This window comes from Austrofundulus limnaeus, unplaced genomic scaffold (assembly GCF_001266775.1).
Source record: "Austrofundulus limnaeus strain Quisiro unplaced genomic scaffold, Austrofundulus_limnaeus-1.0 Scaffold159, whole genome shotgun sequence".
NCBI classification, from domain to species: Eukaryota; Metazoa; Chordata; class Actinopteri; order Cyprinodontiformes; family Rivulidae; genus Austrofundulus; species Austrofundulus limnaeus.
This window is the reverse complement of record NW_013952561.1, coordinates 435693-444993: the sequence shown is the minus strand read 5'-3', so window position 1 is coordinate 444993 and position 9301 is coordinate 435693. Positions and strand designations below refer to the sequence as shown.

General features: G+C 35.2%; 1 protein-coding gene across 2 annotated transcripts in view; it reads right to left on the bottom strand.

Moving 5' to 3' along the window:
* luzp2 (leucine zipper protein 2) overlaps nucleotides 1–9301 on the bottom strand; it is a 205595-nt gene that overhangs the window by 149587 nt on the left and 46707 nt on the right. The gene's annotated exons all lie outside the window — the stretch shown is intronic.

Here is a 9301-nt window from a genome sequence, read left to right as displayed (position 1 = left end):
CCCCCCCCCCGGTATGGATATTTTGCAAAATTTACAGATTTTTGAGGATCTTTATACATGTAAACATCCAGAGAGGTTGACATGTATGTACTCTGTATCATACTTGGCATCGGTGTGTACCCAAACTGAAGTTTTCGTACTTGTAATCGTTTGAATAAAACTGGTATTGGTACACCCCTACAATATAGAGTATTTATGTACATGCTGTATGCAACATCCCTATTAAATAGCTAATAATGAGCTTTTTCAAGACTATAATACTTATTATTTTAAACATATGTAGGCACACATTTGTTAATTGCAAATTGTGATACTAATTCCCCTATATATGTGAGCAAAACATGTCTAGAACCCACTCATGTCATTTTTTGTAAAACCAAATGTCWAGTGAATGTGTGTAAAAAATAAAGAACAAAAAGTTTCTTTGAAAAGTCTAAAATGCTTCACAAGACAAATACTCCTCAGTCAAGTAAGCAGCTCTTACAGACTGCAGCAGACATSTCCCATGAGTTTAGAGTTTTGTTCATCATTTTAGGTAAACGTAGTATGCTAACATTTGCAGATTAAAGTGGAGAAAGTCCAGCAGACAAATGTAAATGCAATCAGATGTACATAATTTTGAGCAGTAAACTGAACAAACAAATTTACTCGTCAACCTGCTGATATTGCCGGTTGGAAATGAAGAAAAGTTTAAATTTAGTCTACAGGAAAAATGAGTGACTCTAAAAAAACTCTGCAGCAGGTCATCCAGTCAATGGCTTAACATATTGCTAACAATTCCAAATTATTCTAAATAGTTTGGATGGTTGTTCAAAAGTCAGGAGAGTGATAATACCAATCTATTGATTCACAACATACAAATTAAAACCCTCAGAGAAGCAGACAGTTCAACGGAATGTGTTATAAAAAAGTGTCACTGATCCACATTAAATCACAACACTTCTGTTGTTTTTTCTATGTTATCCATTACCTTAATTTAGAAGAGAAAGTTGAAATTCTTTAGGCACTAAAAAAACATTCAGGAGGCATGAAAATATATGTAATAGATATACTTCTCTTTTTTCAGTCTTTTAAAGCAGCAGGGTGTCCATGAAAATATCACCTGCAGTAAAGCAAAGAAGATCCTATGGCATATTGAGCATGCAGTGTGTATTGATTTTCCACCTCTGTGCCTGCATGTGCGCTGCTGATGCTCTCGTTTCCATTGGCTTCAGGTAGTTTCTGAATGCCCAAAGTATCCTCAGAAAATAGATGTCTACATCAGGAACAGAGGCACGGTGCAAACTTGTTCACAGAGCCGATTAAAAACTGAGGCTTTCATGAGATAAGATTGTTGGCTTCTCACTTTCTATTGACCAACTCCTCCGCTCAAATGATTATTCAGCCCGCTAAGAAGGGATTTATTTTCTCCACCTTTCGTTTGCAAAGTCTTTTTGGTGTGTGTTTCTGCATTCTCTGCTAAACTGCCTGTTTAAAATCTTTGCAAACAAAAGTGTGAAAGGGAGTGAACAACTTTCTAATTGATTCATCRCAGAGGAACTCTTCACTACACACAAGCACTTAAACTTTATTATTAAACTAATTAGTTATTTGATCTATCACTTAATAATACAATACTGCCAAGTCAATATAGTCCAATGAAATAATAATTTTGGTCTAAGTAGTTTAGGATAAAGCTAAGTCTCCTGTCTTGGAGGAGAGACGAAACATTTCACTAAAGAAGAACCCATCCAGAGGACCTATTTGTTTTTTGTTTTTTTTTTCTTTTTGACTAAGTTAGAGGTTGTTTTTTTTTTTTTTTTTTGGGACTGTACTTTTTTGTTAAAGGATGCACAAAGTATTTTTTTTATTTAACACTCATCATGAAATACAATACATTGAAGCTACTTTTGAATACAACATCATCGGAAACACCCGTTAACAATAAATACATTATTCATCAGGAAATGAATTTAAGAATGCAAATATGTCCATGTTAAAAATTTGACCTCCACCTAAATCCACGTAGTCTGTCTTTCTGTCCTGAAATGGGTTCATWTCATTTTTTTCACTTGAATAAATAYAACATGAGCAGAATATCRGGTCATAGGATTAATTAATGGGCAGGTTTTTTTGTATTGTTTTGTTTTTTTAGGTAGTGCCAGTAGAAAGAACAGTGTCAAACCTGTCAGTTACTGCCTCTAGCATGTGAGGAGATGTCAGGTCCTCCGAAATATATATTTGTTTGTTTGTAGGTTTGTTTTGGTGGGGATAACAGATTTGAGGTGTTGCCCAAAGCACATAAATATGCTTTAAACCTTTACTGCCTGTCTCTCGCTCCCTCTCTCTCTCTCTCACTCTTTTTTTTAACCAAACCAGACAGGCTGAAGGSAAAAGTAAATATCATTGGCTCGTACTTTTCCAACACATCCAGGTATGGAGAAGCAGGATAATGTTTACGCTGTAGAATCAAGCTGACTGATTTGAAACTAGTTTTGATACCTAACTGACTGTGCAAACGTCTCCTCTTTTGCTTCAAAGTAGATTTGAGGGTAATGAGACCTCAGTTGAGCAAACAAGCCCTTCATCAAACACAAGGAAATGTTTCAGAAGTTTTCACTACACACTACATCCTTGGTGGTAACACATCTCGACTTAATCATGAATAAAGAGGTCCGGTGTTGTTTAAGAGCAGAAATAAGTGCATTCACCTTTATTGGAGTGGAAAGATGTCTTCTTAGTCAATCTGCTATGGAAGATTGGGTTCCATAGCAGATTGAGGGTTGTGTGGGCAGGGATTCCTCAAATGGGCGCCGCCRCAGAATGAGCAGGCATGCAGCAAGCTCAGCGGATTCTGATGTTATCAGTCCATTAATGGACATTATTGGGCGTTATCAGTCCCATACAATGGCTTCAGAATGTCCCTACTGTGCCTTCCAGGCTTCAGATTGTTCTCACAGTGCCCTCTAGTGGGTTAAAATATCAATGACATGGAATGTTCAGACTGTCCCGACAGTCTGTGTGTTAATGTATCAGACACTGAATGTTTAAATACCCAAAAAATATTTTAATAAAAGTTTGGTCCATGCAAGAGCAAGGTGGCGATCCTTGCTCTTGCTGTCCATGCCTGGCCTCGATCCTTGGTTGTGAACTTTGKTAAATATTTTAAAAATGATTTGATTTATTTATTTATTTTTGTCTGCATCAGCTTTGTTCACATGTTGACCTAAAGCAACTCCAGTAAGGGTCAGTGGATGTGTCACTGTAGAGTTTGGACGACTGAGTCAAATCCATTCTATTTTTTATACTCCAAATATACACCCCCGAGCTGCTGTGAATAAACAGGGGAACAGCTGTATTGTGAAACGAGCTGCAGTAAACCACAGTAAAGCTGACAGCGGGAGGTCACAGAATGGAGGTGTGCGTTCTGTAAAGGAACCGGAGCGGCACAATCACATTTTAAACATTGACCTAACTAATGACAGAGTGCAGCTGTTGCCACCCTTCATTTATTCTTTTAGTAATTTATAGTTGTGGCCCAGGCAGGAAGAAAGGTCTCAGCTAAAAAGAAAACACTTTATTACACCATGTGTTTGCTTAATGTGCATTTTATTTTATTTATTTATTTACTGTATTAAGGTTTGATACATCTTGCCTATAATACCATGAAAGGTAATAAACTTATACTGTGAAATGGAGTAAAATTAGTATAATTCAGCTGAAGTAAAAACAATATTAGACTTTACTGGTGCTTTAAAATGGCTGACTGAAGTTGAATTTTTACAACTCAGCCTCTCTTTCAGCTCAGTATGCTGCCGACTTAGCTTATTAGTGTGTACAGATTGCTATTTTAGAGCATGTCATGCTACACCTGTCGACTAGACACCCTCAGACTGTCTTCTGTATAACAGAAGAGAAGTCATGCTTTGCATTTTGCTCATTAGCTGTGTATATAGATTGGCAGCTCTTACTTTGTCTTTTGAAGGTCTAAGCTGTCTTTTTGTCTCTTTGTCTTTTATTTTTCCCGTCCACCAATTTTACCTCTGCCTTTCTCTTGTTTTATCAACCAGCTACCAGCTTGTAAACCTGCCAGTACCCTTATGTATGTCAAGATTCATCTGTGCACATGTACTGTAGAATCCCCCCATTCATTATAAAATAAAACCTTATGTATTTTCACTCTGACCTTGCCTGACAGTTGTGATAAGGTCATGTCACAAAGAATAAAAAAGCAAGGTTTTTACATAAATGGGTTTTTTGCTGTTTTATTTTTTTTCCGTTTTAAGTAAATAAATCTCAAATGTTTTGAAGCCTCAGTAATTCAGAAGCTGATGGGTAAAATTTGAACTCTATTTTATTAGAACAAACAGGATATTTTGTTTGACTCAGAGGGCTTTCATTTGCTAAATAAGGATCACACTGAGTGGAGGAAGAGAAATAGATATGTCTGTGTCACTGACGGGCAGAAGGCTCATGATGTTGTCACCAAATTAAATTGGAGGGCAGCTGTAATCTTTCAGAAAAGGTCACCAAAGCCATCACTGTTGGAGCCTGAAATTAAGCTCGAGATATACAGTACTGCTGGCGTTAGAACTAGAGGACTTTTAAAAAAAATGTCATGTTCAAAAATAGCTGAATTTTACCAACTGTTTTTGTAATGCACAGTGGCATTGAATGAGTTTCACCTTTACTTGTCCAAATCCCTTAAAGGAATTGGCCATTAACCTTGAAATAGTGACTGCCTTTTCATAGATGACAGTGGAACATTGCAGCTTGTTGTTACGCTAGCTGTTGGATGAGGAATCAAATTGCCCAGAGATTTACAACTGTCAGACTGGAAAAAATAAAAATAAAATAAAATAAAATAATAATATTATATGTGGGATGGCAGGAATCAGAGTATTAATTTGAATGAAACTTGTAAATCATTATAAAAAAATAGAACTAAAATCCTTGAAAATTCTAGGAGAACCACTTTGGCCATGAGCAGACATCTGAAAACAGGGTCCTTTTTAGTTTCTAAAATCTAAACAAAAATTGTCTAATCTGAACACAACTAAACTACTAAAGTGGCTTAATGGAAGTTAAAATATTGCTTAATGAGTTCGGGTATAAATGTGACAATCATCTGGAAGAAATAAAAATTCTAAATGAGAAAATGAAATTAGATACATATACATATTTTACCTAATAGATAAATGGAAAAACTATTTTAAAAATAATATATATATTTTTTTATTTTTAAGCAGTTTAACATTATAAAGTTTTGTCTTATGTCCTAATGTATTATTTCAGCTAGTGTAACTTAAAATGCTGAAATACATCAGTTTCAGTAAAGTAAAATGAATAGAAAAAACACATTTTTAAGCAAAGGGATTCTATGCAATAAAATGGTTGCATACACCCCAATAAATAACTCCATGCCATTTTAACTGAACACAGCTACACATTATTACTGAAATCATGTCATCATTTTAAACGTAACAGAATTTTTGCACATTTTACTACTGGACTCCACAATGACCTCACACATTCAATCTTTAATAAATTTGTCCTAAATCGTACAGCAAGAGAGGACATCCTTACGCTGAGTCAATTCTTATTTATTTATTTATTTATTTATTTATTTATTTATTTATTGTACAGAAGGTCTGGACTCTCGGCTAGAGAAATGATTGTTTGCTGGAAAAAAATGATTTTTTAAAAGTTTTAAATTATTGGATTTGATTTTACCCAATCACTAAGTTTGGATGTAACATATATAGTGTGCCAGTTTAATCAGCTCAGTGGCTCTGTTCACTTCCTCCACTGCCGTTGCTGAACTACAGGCAGACTAAAACAACACCGAAAGTCAACATCATTCACAACTCTCTCTTTCTGTTCGTTGATTGGCCCAGTTGAAATTTCACTGGAGAAATCCAGATCAATAGGAGAAAGCTCAGAGCAGTGAAGGGAGATTAGAATTGAGCAGAACTGCAAAGGAAGGCAATGACCAGACTAGGAAAATGACATCATATGATTGCCACCTTTATTTTATCTGTAAATTCTATAATGGACATCATGAGCTCTGTATTACAAATCACTTTTCATATTTTGTCACTTGTGCCTTTCCATTAAATTTATACTAGGAGCATTTTTATCCCAAGTGCCATCATTAAAAGTGAATTTTTATATAAACCCCATTTTCACAGGATACACTTGGACTTCTAACAATGCTGTTTGTTTGTATTCTGTAATACAGTAAAACTTAGCATTTTGGTGCATTGTTAAAGAGCAAAAATATAAATTTTTCATCAAAAATTGTGCATTTTTTTAATTGTTACAAGAAAAGATTTTTTTTTTTAAATGCAAAATATTCTTGGAAGAAATTTGCTGCACTATTTAAATATATGTGATAATTATTCATCTACTTATTAATTGAATTTGTTAGCGCTTTTTTCAAACCCTGAATGGCCTTTGAGGTTTAAGATTTCACATTCAAGAGTGTCCTGGAGTCTCCTGTTAACTATTCAAGCTCACCATGTCACCAGTTTATGCAAATGTATCCAGTTTGCTGAGTTTTTATACTGAGATGTTAAAAAGCTGAGATTTGGTTTTCCACATTATATGAAAGAACTAGTTTTAAAGACTGCAATTTGGAATATTGGAAGTCATTGGTGGACATTTAATATGTGCTGTATGTTTCTGAAGGATGACGACAAAAAAAGCGTGTATCTATTATTCTACTATTTTAGTCCTTGAAGATACTTTTAATCAAATGTAATGAGACAACTCTATTGCCACAATTCTTCTGAACATCAGCTTATGAATCAAGTGATAGTCTGACCTTCACACTGCCTCTGGAATCAATAAAGAAATCAAATTAAAGAATGTTAGCAAAGTTTATAAATCTAATTTTGTCAGGAGAAAATAACTTACATTTTCAGGGCAACCAGTTAAATTGAAGCATAATTTACATCTTAATCTATTTTAAACACCTAAACTCATAATATTATTTAGCTGCTATTAGAAAAAGAGCATTCTAAAAATGTATTTAATGCATAAAAATGAATGCAATGAATCACATTCACAAGGACCCTTCACTGCTGGGGCAACTTCATTACAACAAAATTCAAAGAGGTATTTAGGTGCACACATTAAGAGAGTGCAGCTATTATCCCTGAGTATCCTGCAACCCAACATGTTGATTAATGAATTTGACAGCCATGTACTGTGCAAGAGCCCTTTGGCTACAACCATCATCAATCATGTCCATCCTGTCATAAACAGCCGTCATGTTGCTGCCCTAAAATTTATGTTAGATCTATGTAAGTTCATTTGTCAAACAGGCTCAGGGCACAAGGGCTGGAAATAAAGCAAAACTGGCATAGAGTAAAATTTACTAACCTGAGAGAGTGAACGTTCAGTCCATCAAACCCTAGTTTAAAGATGCATCCAAATAAGGTGTAAATCATTTTATGGTTGGAATATGCCACTTTGCACAAACACACACACAAAACTGCAAAACAAAACAAATAAACAAAGAAAAAAAAACAGCACTGAAGGACCGTTTGAAAAGTTGACTTTTACATGCAAATATCCATAATTTAAGTGAATGAAGCATTTTTACTGTCTCGTAATCAAAGTGCTATTTACTCTGAAGATGGTGGTTTTGATTTAGTTACAGTAAAACAAACAAATAAATAAATAAGAACTTGTGAAATTTTGAGTGTCTCTTGTGTCTCTGATGGTATATTTTTAGAATTTCAGAATTCACAAAAATGAAACTTTTTATATTATTAGAATCCACTATTTAGTTTAGTTTGCTTTGCAGTTGTCCTTAAGGTACAGACAGTATGTCATGGTTTAAAAATTAGCTTGGTTTTGAGGTTAATTATACTTATGCCATTCAGTAATTGTCTCCATGCAGTTGTTGAAAAATTAATTCAGTAGAAAATAAGGAAGCAAAACCATTGTTATTTTAATTTTCAGCTTTTACATTGAGGATATTTTTTTATAGATTCTAAAAGTAGTATCTCGCCAGGTTGCAACTATTGGTACCTTGAAACAGCACTCGGAATTCTGCAAGACTGCATCTGACAAATGTATTTATTGTATTTTTAAAACATTATCATGTACAGGCGGCACAGTGGCTCAGTTGGTAGAGCTGTTGCCTCTCAGCAAGAGGGTTGCTGGATCAAATCCCAGCCCAGGACCTTTYTGGGTAGAGTTTGAATGTTCTCTCTGTGCATGTGTGGGTTTTCTCTAGATACTCAGGCTTCCTCCAACAGACCAAAAACAAGACTGTTAGGCTAATTGATAACTGTAAATTGTCCCTAGGTGACAGTGAATGGTTTTTGTCTCAATGTGGCTCTGTGATGGACTTGCAACCTGTCCAGGATATACTCTGCCCCCCACACAGTGGCTGCTGTATGTGGGCACTAGTGGCCCCCACGATGCTGAAAGGAAGGCACTGGTTAAGGTAATGGACAGATTGTTATGAATCTGCATTTTGAATCAAGCTTACTATTTAAAAATATAAGCTGTAAGAGATGCATATTGTTAAATAAATATGCATGTGTACTAGTAGCAAAAAGACTGGTCAAGCTGTCCAGTGTTAATGTGTCTTGATGCTACACACAATTACATAAAAAACAAAGGAATAAACAATAAACAAATTGATTTGCCTATATTCTAAAGACTGAATATTGCATTCTGATAATAATAATCATTTTATTCATTTAGGTTTGTTGTGAATCAGATGTTTTAACAGGCCGCTGTTGTGAACCTGACTGAATGTAATTGTGAAGGAGTTCTAACTAAAGATATACAGTATTTGGTTTGACCAGTGGGCTTACAAGGTTTCCGTTTTCACACATCTCCCCCATCATCATGGGACAGAGCAGATTATTTAGTATTTTGATCACATTCGAAGTATCTTGTCTTTCTCATCAGTTTCCCAAGACAGCTACTCCATCAAGTATCTCCTCTGCTATGTCTCTCTAGATCCTCTATTAAGCGATTGCCACTCCAGGGTTCTTAACTAGGCTGAAGCATGTGATCTCATTGGATTCTTGGGGGTAGTCAACACACGATCAGCTTGTCAATACACATTTTGAGCTGAGCTGTGTGTCTGATCACCTTTGTGCCACATCAGTGTTGGGAAAGTGTCTCACGGAGAAAAAATAAAGGATGCAAAGAGAATAGCATCATAAAAATGCTGAAAAAGTGTGCTGCTTCCTCAAAAAATATTTTATCAAATAATGTCATTGTCCACCATTGAGAGAATGAGAGGAATAATTCATCAATAATTCATTAATCACACACACACACACACACACTA